This window comes from Oncorhynchus mykiss, chromosome 6, assembly GCF_057628025.1.
Source record: "Oncorhynchus mykiss isolate SJ-2025 chromosome 6, ASM5762802v1, whole genome shotgun sequence".
NCBI classification, from domain to species: domain Eukaryota; kingdom Metazoa; phylum Chordata; class Actinopteri; order Salmoniformes; family Salmonidae; genus Oncorhynchus; species Oncorhynchus mykiss.
The window spans coordinates 39,317,567-39,328,430 of NC_143027.1; the positions used below are offsets into that span (position 1 = coordinate 39,317,567).

Here is a 10,864-nt window from a genome sequence, read left to right on the forward strand (position 1 = left end):
ATTTTTATGTACATATTCTTATTCATTCCTTTACACTTGTGTGTATAAGGTATAAGGTAGTTGTTGTGAAATTGTTAGATTACTTGTTAGATATTACTGCATGGTCGGAACTAGAAGCACAAGCATTTTCGCCACACTCGCATTAACATCTGCTAACCATGTGTATGTGACCAATGAAATGTGATTTGATTTGAGCAGCGTGCCACCGTCATCACCACATCTTAATTACTCGGGGGGCCAATTGGCCATTTATGCTGCACATATCGCATGTGAGCCAGAGGGGCTCTCTGACTGGAGCTGCTTGCTGCTGCGCTCTGACCCACATACCTGCCTGGCTGCCTGAGGGAACTGCTTTGTTTTCCCCTTAAAAATTGATGATATGGGAGGCTGTGATTTGGAGGAGAAGATGGAGGAGGGACGGGGGATGAGGAGAGTGCTGTGAGGATGGGGGGGCACATCAGATAAATAATTATTTGAAAACGGGAGGAAGGCGGGCCACAAAAAAAATGTAATATTGCTAGCTATCGCTACTGCTCTCTCAATCATTATTTTTTGACTTTCTCTACCAGGGGTTCTGTATGGACTTTATACGCTTTATGATCAAGTGTGTTTCTCTTTCTTCTGAAGGCTGACATACAGTATTCACACCCCTTTTACTTTTTTTCACATTTTGTGTCACAGATCTACAGAGATCTGATCCCGATGCAGCTGCATCTCAGTGCTATAGGCGTCACTACAGACCCTGGTTCGGTCCCGGGCTGTACCACAACCGAATGTGAGAGGCTGGTCTGAGGGCTTGTAGGCGGCATTGTCACAGCATCATCGGACTGAGCTTATTGTCGTTACAGGCAATCTCAATGCTGTGTGTTACAGGGAAGACATCCTGCTGGTACCCTTCCTGTAGGCTCATCCTGACATGACCCTCCAGCATGACAATGCCACCAGCCATACAAATCAAATCAAAGTTTATTTGTCACTTGCGCCGAATACAACAGGTGTAGAACTTACAGTGAAATGCTTACTTACAGGCTCTAACCAATAGTGCAGAAAAGGTATTAGGTGAACAATGGGTAGGCAAAGAAATAAAACAACAGTAAAAATACAGGCTATATACAGTAGTGAGGCTATATACAGTAGCGAGGCTACATACAAACACCGGTTAGTCAGGCTGATTGAGGTAGTATGTACATGTAGATATGGTTAAAGTGACTGTGCATACATGATGAACAGAGAGTAGCCGTAGCGTAAAAGAGGGATTGGCGGGTGGTGGGTGGGACACAATGCAGATAGCCCCGGTTAGCCAATGTGCGGGAGCACTGGTTGGTCGTCCCAATTGAGGTGGTATGTACATGAATGTATAGTTAAAGTGACTATTCATATATGATAAACAGAGAGTAGCAGCAGCGTAAAAAGAGGGGGCGGGGAGAGGGGGGGGGGCACACACTGCTCGTTCTGTGTGTGATTTCCTGCAAGACAGGAATGTCAGTGTTCTGCCATGGCCAGCGAAGAGCCCGGATCTCAATCCCATTGAGCACGTCTGGGACCTGTTGGATCAGTGGGTGAGGGTGAGGGCTAGGGCCATTCCCCCAAGAAATGTCCAGAAACTTGCAGGTGCCTTGGTGGAAGAGTGGGGTAACATCTCACAGCAAGAACGGGCAAATCTGGTGCAGTCCATGAGGAGGAGGAGCACTGCAGTACTTAATGCAGCTGGTGGCCACACCAGATTCTGACTGTTACTTTTGATTTTGACCCCCCCTTTGTTCAGGGACAAATTATTCAATTTCTGTTCGTCACATGTCTGTGGAACTTGTTCAGTTTATGTCTCAGTTGTTGAATCTTGTTATGTTCATACAAATATCTTACACATGTTAAGTTTGCTGAAAATAAATGCAGTTGACAGTGAGATGAGTTTGCTGAGTTTATGTATATATATACACACACACACACACACACACACACACACACACACACACACACACACACACACACACACACACACACATTCTATTCTGACATTTCACATTCTTAAAATAAAGTGGTGATCCTAACTGACCTAAGACAGGGCATTTTTTACTAGGATTGAATCAAGAATTGTGAAAAACTGAGCGTAAATGTATTTGGCTAAGGTGTATGTAAACTTCTGACTTCAACTGTAGTGCACTATAAAGACAATAGGGTGCGCCATTTGGGATGCAGCCTTAGTTTGGTTAGTTCCAGATACAGAAGCTCCCTAGTCGCTGTATCACCTGCCTCAACCAGTTTCGGACTCTATGTTTCACATTGATCTACTCCATGCATGACCCAATTACAGTATTATATTGACCCCTTGTTCTCAGTCACATGCCAATCCATGTCTCCATCTCTCTGATCCAATTTCACCTAAATAACTGTCTATCTAATCAAAGTTCTGTTTGTATTGTGTGTTTTATTCCTGAGGGGGAATCATTACTTCTGTATGTTTATAGCCTTATAAACAAAGGAAATATCAAACCGAGCCATTACGCAAGATGACCTCTTCTTTCAACTCCCCTACTAGTTCATCTCATCACCAGATTCTTCCATCACTTTCATATTCTTCTGCCTTTCATATTCAACCACGGTTCCATATCCCCCTCTCCGTCTTACACACTCAACACTTCAGAATGTTCTGCTTAGTGCCACCACCCAATGGTTTATGAGAGGTGCAATCGCACTCCAGCGCACTGTTTTTCCACGGTTTGAATATATCCCAGATGATGTATTTTATGAATTGCCGTGTCAAAGTTTGCAAGTGTTACCTAATTGCAGAGAGGGCGGAGAGATTGTAAAAACATAACTTTGTGTTAACTAGACCGTACTCTAATCTCCCTGATCCTTAACATAGCTGTAAGAAACTCAGGTATGAAGTAGACAACAAAGAAAGTCATAAAACCATACTATGAATGTTTATTATTCCTCAGCCTTACTCCCTGTAGGATGTAGAGGGCCACAGCTGTCAGGCTGTCTGGTCCTTCTCTCTGAAACATGCCTCTAGCTCTTCTTGGTGCCCCTCGGGGCTTTCTTCTTGGGTTGGTGGGCCTCGATCAGATGGATACTGCGACGCTTGATCTCCTCGCGGGACAGGGTGCAGTCTTCCTCCAGACTGCGGAACTGGAACGTGTCTGAGACGGAAGAAGGGAGCAGGTGATAGAGGAGCTATTAGACACAACAAACCAGAAAACACTATTAGCAAAGCACTAAACAGCCATTATGCAAACATGCAGGAATGGATACCAGCTGTTAATAAGCTGTTATTTACAATAGACTTAAAGCCATGCAGAACAATACATCCAAGAAAAAAACATACCTTCTGAGACGCTGTTGTACACTGGGCTGCTGGCCCTTTTGAGGTTTCTGGGCTCCATCATGATGCTCTGCTCCAGGAAGCTCCACACCTGAGGTGAGAGGTAAGAGACCAGGGGGGTGAGACCAGAGGGGAGAGACCAGAGGGGTGAGACCAGAGGGGTGAGACCAGAGGGGAGAGACCAGAGGGGTGAGACCAGAGGGGTGAGACCAGAGGGAAGAGACCAGAGGGGTGAGACCAGAGGGGTGAGACCAGAGGGGAGAGACCAGAGGGGAGAGACCAGAGGGGTGAGACCACAGGGGAGAGGGGTGAGACCAGAGGGGATAGGGGTGAGACCACAGGGGTAAGAACAGAGGGGAAAGGGGTGAGACCACAGGGGAGAGGGGTGAGACCACAGGGGAGAGGGGTAAGAACAGAGGGGAAAGGGGTGAGACCACAGGGGAGAGGGGTGAGACCACAGGGGTAAGAACAGAGGGAAAAGGGGTGAGACCACAGGGGAGAGGGGTGAGACCACAGGGGAGAGGGGTGAGACCACAGGGGAGAGGGGTGAGAACACATGGGAGAGGGGTGAGACCACAGGGGAGAGGGGTGAGACCAGAGGGGAGAGGGGTGAGACCACAGGGGTAAGAACAGAGGGGAAAGGGGTGAGACCACAGGGGAGAGGGGTGAGACCACAGGGGTAAGAACAGAGGGAAAAGGGGTGAGACCACAGGGGAGAGGGGTGAGACCACATGGGAGAGGCGTGAGACCACAGGGGAGAGGGGTGAGAACACAGGGGAGAGGGGTGAGACCACAGGGGAGAGGGGTGAGACCAGAGGGGAGAGGGGTGAGACCACAGGGGTAAGAACAGAGGGGAAAGGGGTGAGACCACAGGGGAGAGGGGTGAGACCACAGGTGAGAGGGGTAAGAACAGAGGGGAAAGGGGTGAGACCACAGGGGAGACGGGTGAGACCACAGGGGTAAGAACAGAAGGAAAAGGGGTGAGACCACAGGGGAGAGGGGTGAGACCACAGGGGAGAGGGGTGAGACCACAGGGGAGAGGGGTGAGACCAGAGGGGAGAGGGGTGAGACTACAGGGGAGAGGGGTGAGACCAGAGGGGTGAGACCACAGGGGAGAGGGGTGAGACTACAGGGGAGAGGGGTGAGACCAGGGGGGTGAGACTACAGGTGAGAGGGGTGAGACCACAGGGGAGAGGGGTGAGACCAGAGGGGTGAGACTACAGGGGAGAGGGGTGAGACCAAAGAGGTGAGACCAGAGGGGAGAAGGGTGAGACCACTGGGGAGAGGGGTGAGACCAGAGGGAGACGGATAAGGGATGAGATTGAACAGTATCTGAGGTGAGACCAGAAAGAAAAAGTGAGAACTCGAGCTTTGAGGGGAGAGTTGAGAGACTCGGGCTCAGAGAAGAGGTAGACAGAGATGAGAGCTAGGGGAGGACAATCAGGGCTAAGGAAGGAAATTAAACCAGTGTCACCTTCTCATGGTCGGCAGTGTTTTCCTCAGTCTTCTCTGAAGCTGTGGCCTGCAGTGTGAGCAGACGGACACCGATTTCCCTCAGCTTCTCGGTGGCATCCAGATCCCCCAACTCCCTGGGAGAGTCCTAAAGCAAGATAAAAACATTTGCTTTAGAATCCTCTCTATTCCTGAATAACATCACCAAGGGCTAGTTTCTATAATGAGAACAGTAGTGGTCCAAGAACAGAGCCTTGAGGAATGCCCAAACACATTTTCTGGCTGATAGGTGACCAGGGGATTGTTTTCCTTGGTGACCACGAAAGGGCCAGATGAGACTGAGCTGTCCATCTAAAATGACTACCATGACATGCACACAGCTAATGCTGAAGAACAGGTTGTTGACACCCTGCTCCACCCCATGCAGCACAGATTGGGCCTTGCCCAGCTTGGCTTCCCATTGGATTTCTGCATTTCCTCCTTCAGCTGCTCAAACCTTGAGAAAAACACAGAGGGTGAATCTCAAATGTGTTTCCTCGATTCCTGACATGCCCTCTCCTCGCCTCCTTTTGTAAAACCCATTGGAGAAGAAGGTCTGAGATCTGAGATCTGAAGGACCTTCAGATCTTCTCCTCTATTTCTATGGATGATACAGAAGTATTTTTTCTTCTTCTGTGGCTCGACTGTACCTGTCGGAACCGGGTCCGGCGCTGAACTTGAGTTGGGCGTACTGGAGCTCAAGGGTAGCCAGAGTCTCCATGCTCTTTCTGACCAGCTCCTCACACTGGGTTATCTGGGTGTGCAGCTGCTCCCTGGTGGCCTTCTGAGAGGCCAGCTGTGTCTCCAGCTCCTAGACAGACAGGTGGAAAGGTAGACGACACATACTCAGCCTTGAGAGACTACCGGCACCAGTATTTCTAATATTGAGTTGCAGCTTTTGCACTCAGAACAGACTCAATTCATCGAGGCATGGACTCTACAAGGTGTCGAAAGCCTTCCACCGGAATGCTGGCCCATGTTGACTCCAATGCTTCCCACGGTTGTGTCAAGTTGGCTGGATGTGCTGTCGGTGGTGGATCATTCTTGATACACTCGGGAAACTGTTGAGCGTGTAAAACCCAACAGCGTTGCAGTTTTTGACGCACACAAACCGGTGTGCCGGGCATCTACTACCGTTCCCAGTTCAAAGGCACTTAAATCTTTTGTCTTGCACTTTCCCCCACTGAATGGCACAAATACACAATCCATGTCTCAATTGTCTCAAGGCTTAAAAATCCTTATTTAACCTGTCTCCTCCCTTTCATCTACACTGATTGAAGTGAATTTAACATGTGACATCAATAAGGGATCATAGCTTTCACCTGGATTCCCCTGGTCAGCTATGAAAACCCAACTGACATTTACTCCTGAGGTACTGACCTGTTCCACCCTCTATAACCACCTTGATTATCTATGAACGCTTGAACATCTTGGCCATGTACTCTTATAATCTCCACCCGGCACAGCCAGAAGAGGACTGGCCACCTTTTAGAGCCTGGTGCCTCTCTAGCTTTCTTCCTAGGTTCCTGCCTTCCTAGGGAGTTTTTCCTAGCCAGTGTGCTTCTACATCTGCATTGCTTCCTGTTTGGGGTTTTAGGCTGGGTTTCTGTATAAGCACTTTGTGACATCTGCTGATGTGAAAAGGGCTTTGTATATAAATCTGATTTGAGTCAGTCTATGCCGTGGATAGAGCACGTGCTCCTAATGTTATGTACACAGTGTATATATGCAGTTAAAGAAAATGACTTTTTACTCCAAACATTTTCCCTGACACCCAAAAGTACTACATTTTGAATGCTTAGCAAGACAGGAAAATGGTCCAATTCACACACCTAGCAAGAGAATATCCCTGGTCATCCCTATTGCCTCTGATCTGGAGGACTCACTAAACACAAATGCTTGGTTTGTAAATTATGTCTGAGTGTTGGCTGCCGGTAAATAAATAAACACGAGAAAAATCTGGTTCTTAAAATTCTTAATACAAGGAATGTGAAATTGTTTCTACTTTTACTTTGATACTTCAGTATATTTGAGCAATTACATTTACTTTTGATACTTCAGTACATTTCAAACCAAATACTTTTAGACTTTCACTCAAGTAGTGTTTTGCTCGGTGACTCACTTTTACTTGAGTCCTTTTCTATTAAGGTATCTTTACTTTTACTCAAGTAGGACAACTGGGAACTTCTTCCACCACTGGCAACGTGTGGATGACCTTTTTGTTCAGCGAGACTGTCAGGTCAGGTACCAAGCCTAGGGTGTGTTTGAATACCTTTGTATTTTCTGTCATGTCAAACCTACCGTAAGTGCTCCAATATATTACATTTAATAAAAACTACAACACCCCAGTGTGGTTAGACATTACTGCAACGTAACTCAACAAAATGAAACAACTACATCAATGCGTCATGGGAAATAACAAAGGGCTGTTTGCAACAGTGGCTTATATTAAAACGTTAGATTAATGATAGGCAACACATGCTGCTTATTAGAAGTTGTGTATATAGTAGGGCTAAATGATCCACGTGGGCAACCATACCTGCAGATCAGTGCAGCTGAGGGCTTCTCTCAGAGCATCAATATCCTCCACCAGTTTGAAGACGGACTGTGTCGTAATGGGGGCCGCGATGGTCTGCTGGGCTGCAGGGGGAGAACACAACACAGGCACACATCATTTCAGCATCAATCCCAATGCAGAACATGGGGAACTACAATGTGAGCACCTGAAAACCGGCAACACGATGAATATGGATATCATTACATATTGCCTTTGCTCATGTATGATTCAGAATACTACTGTCTTCAAGATAGAGTACTATTTGGACATCGGCGAACTGATATTTACTGTATTTAATACATAAGTGTCTGTGGTGTAAGATCATCTGATGTAATACCTCTGATAGGGGATGTATCTTCAGCCAGTCCTTCTCTGGTAGACGACCCTCTCCAACCCTATAAAACAACAACACTCACTGACTGCAATAGGCATTTAAGTGTCCCTCTTGACTAACATGTTCACTTTCAATCTTTTCTTACATTCTCCTGTTCTCTCGCTGTTTCCCACAGGTCCATCCCTCTCACTCTTTATTTGTCTCTCTCTCTCTTTGTTTCTCTGTTCCACACAGGCCCATCCCTCTCCTTCCCTTTCCCTCCCTATTACTCTCTTCCTCCATCTCGCCCTCTGTCTCTCCCTCCAGCTCCCCCTCCGTCTCTCTCTCCGTCTCTTCCTCTCTCACCTGCTCTTTCAACTTCTGAGCTACTCTGCTGCTCCGTCGCTCTCCCTCCCTCTCTCTCTCCAGCCGACCCTCCACCTCCTTCTCTTTCGCTCCCCTCCTTTCAGTCAACTCTTTCTCCATCATTCTGCATTCCACCATTAGCTGCCTCTCCACGTGAACCAGCTGACTCTGGTGGCGAAAGACAGACAGACACGTCATACAATTGTAGTGGGAAAATACATACTGGAATTCATGATGAGTCATGGCTGGTATTCAGATGAGCCTGACCTTCTTTCTCTTATTTTCTTCCCAATCATACAAAGACAAGTAAACAGCACACAATAGGCAAGTGGGAGCTAAAAGTTAACGGTCCCCCAGATTTGCCTTACCTTAGTGCAGTCCACTGCAGCCACTGCGGTGTAAGACATGTGCACCACCTTTCCTAGCTCTGACTGCCCGCCGACCACTGAGTTCTGCAGCTGATCCAGAGCCATGGGCATCTCACACACCTCCTGAACCAGGAACAAATGACCCAAACACGGGTCATAGTGGAACTACATTTGTCTGCTTCCCAAATGGATTATATTCCCTATATAGTGCACTACTTTTGACCAGGGCTCATAGGGCTCTTGTCAAAAGTAGTGGGGTCCCATTTGAGACACAACTCTGCCAGTCCTACATAGTCACACTAACTGCAGCATATCTCCCAAGGGAGACTTGAATTCAATGTTGACAATTTAATTAGATTTAATGTCCACAAAGAAGGGCTGATATCTGTGAATGTGTAAGTGTTGCACACCCGATGTAGGTGGTCGCAGACTCGCAGGTAGGTTTTTTGGATCCTCTCAGCCTCTGTGATTTTGATGGTCATCTTTTCTAGGCTGTTCTCCAGCTGTCTCACACGCTACCAGGGGACAATAGAACAGAAACGTCAACACACAAGAAAAATCTTAAACATGATGTCTAGAATCTAGGATCCAAGACATCATTCACTTGAGTCTTGTAATAAGTCAAGGTCACTCAATGTCAACTTTAAGCACCATGGACAAGGCCATTCTCACACTAACTCCCCTAAGCAGTCAAAACTGTGTGTGGTGCTGTCCATGGTTCTGAAAGATCACACTGCTTTCTTCCAAAGTAGGTTTTTGGGAACAATTGAGTCTGTGAGATGCTAGCTCTTTAAAGGGGATGTCGCAAATGGCACCCTGTCCCCTATATAGTGTCACCTGGTCGTAGTGCTGCTCGTCATCATCCAATATGGAGTCCAGCTCCAGGACCTTCATGTCCGGCTCCATCTCCAGCTGCTGTGACTCCTTGGCCCTGACAGCAAATCTCAGCCTGTTGTGCTGCTCTATCAGACTACACTGTCGACACTTCTCCCGCTCCACAACACTCTACACGCACACACACACACACACACACACACACACACACACACACACACACACACACGCTGGCATATTATATACAAGTTGATATGTACAACTGGGCTATTAAAAAAATGAGATGCCTTCACAAAGCTAATATTGTCTATGTACGGGTTACTACAAGCTTGCCACCTCTCTCTCTGCCTGAGCTCAAGTTATGTAGGCCTACCTCCATTGATGGTCCAGGCTTGGGCAGTGACCTGCCCAGGGTGCATCTACCTTGTGGAGCTTTCTGATCATTCTCTAAGATCTCCTTTGCAGCATGGTACTCTGCCTGGGTCTGCAGCTCTGAACCCAGGTGGATATCAAACAACATACACAAGAGGGGTGATAAATATAATCACTGCAAACTATAGAGCATTTCATGGGCAACAGAGTACATTTTATGTATTATATATTCTGCAATACAATTATGTCAAGGTGTGACTGATAGCCATTCTCTCCATTCTCTCTCATATATACACAGTGGGGCAAAAAAAGTATTTAGTCAGCCACCAATTGTGCAAGTTCTCCCACTTAAAAAGATGAGAGAGGCCTGTAATTTTCATCATAGGTACACTTAAACTATGACAGACAAAATGAGAAAAAAAAATCTGGAAAATCACATTGTAGGATTTTTAATGAAAATCACATTAATTATATATATATATATATATATATATATATATATATATATATATATATATATATATATATATATATATATATATATATATATATATATATAATATATATGTGTATATATATATATATTCAACTGTAATATATATGTATATATATATATATATATATTTATATATATATATATATATATATATATATATATATGTATGTATATATATACGTATATATGTATATATATATATATATACACACATATATACATATATATACATATACATACATATATATATATATATATATACACATATATACATATATATACAGTTGAAGTCAGAACTTTACATACACTTAGGTTGGAGACATTTAAAATCGTTTTTTCAACCACTCCACAAAATTACTTGTGTCAAGCACAAAGTAGATGTCCTAACCGACTTGGCAAAATTAAAGTTAAAGTATTGGTTCAACTGATCGGATCAAATGCATTAAGAAGGAAAGAAATTCCACAAATTAACTTTCAAGAAATGCATTCCTGGTTACTACCTCATAAAGCTGGTTGAGAGAATACCAAGAGTGTGCAAAGCTGTCATCAAGGCAAAGGGTGCTACTTTGAAGAATCTTAAATATAAAATATATTTCGATTTGTTTAACACTTTTTTAGGTTACTACATGATTCCATATGTGTTATTTCATAGTTTTTATGTCTTCATTACTATTCTACAATGTAGAAAATAGTAAAATAAAGAAAAACCATTGAATAAGTAGGTGTGTCCATTCTATTGACGGGT

The 10,864-nt window shown here is 45.1% G+C and overlaps 1 non-coding gene across 1 annotated transcript; it reads right to left on the reverse strand.

Annotated features, from left to right (window-relative positions):
* Nucleotides 1-2,905: 2,905 nt before the first annotated feature.
* Nucleotides 2,906-10,014, reverse strand: LOC110525916 (coiled-coil domain-containing protein 183). Its single transcript, XR_016496655.1, has 12 exons — nt 9,625-10,014; nt 9,255-9,422; nt 8,828-8,932; nt 8,418-8,540; nt 8,050-8,217; nt 7,708-7,765; nt 7,353-7,453; nt 5,464-5,624; nt 5,139-5,270; nt 4,797-4,922; nt 3,326-3,413; nt 2,906-3,140 (listed from the first exon to the last, which is right to left on the reverse strand). It is a non-coding gene; the product is annotated as a coiled-coil domain-containing protein 183 (transcript).
* Nucleotides 10,015-10,864: the final 850 nt, after the last annotated feature.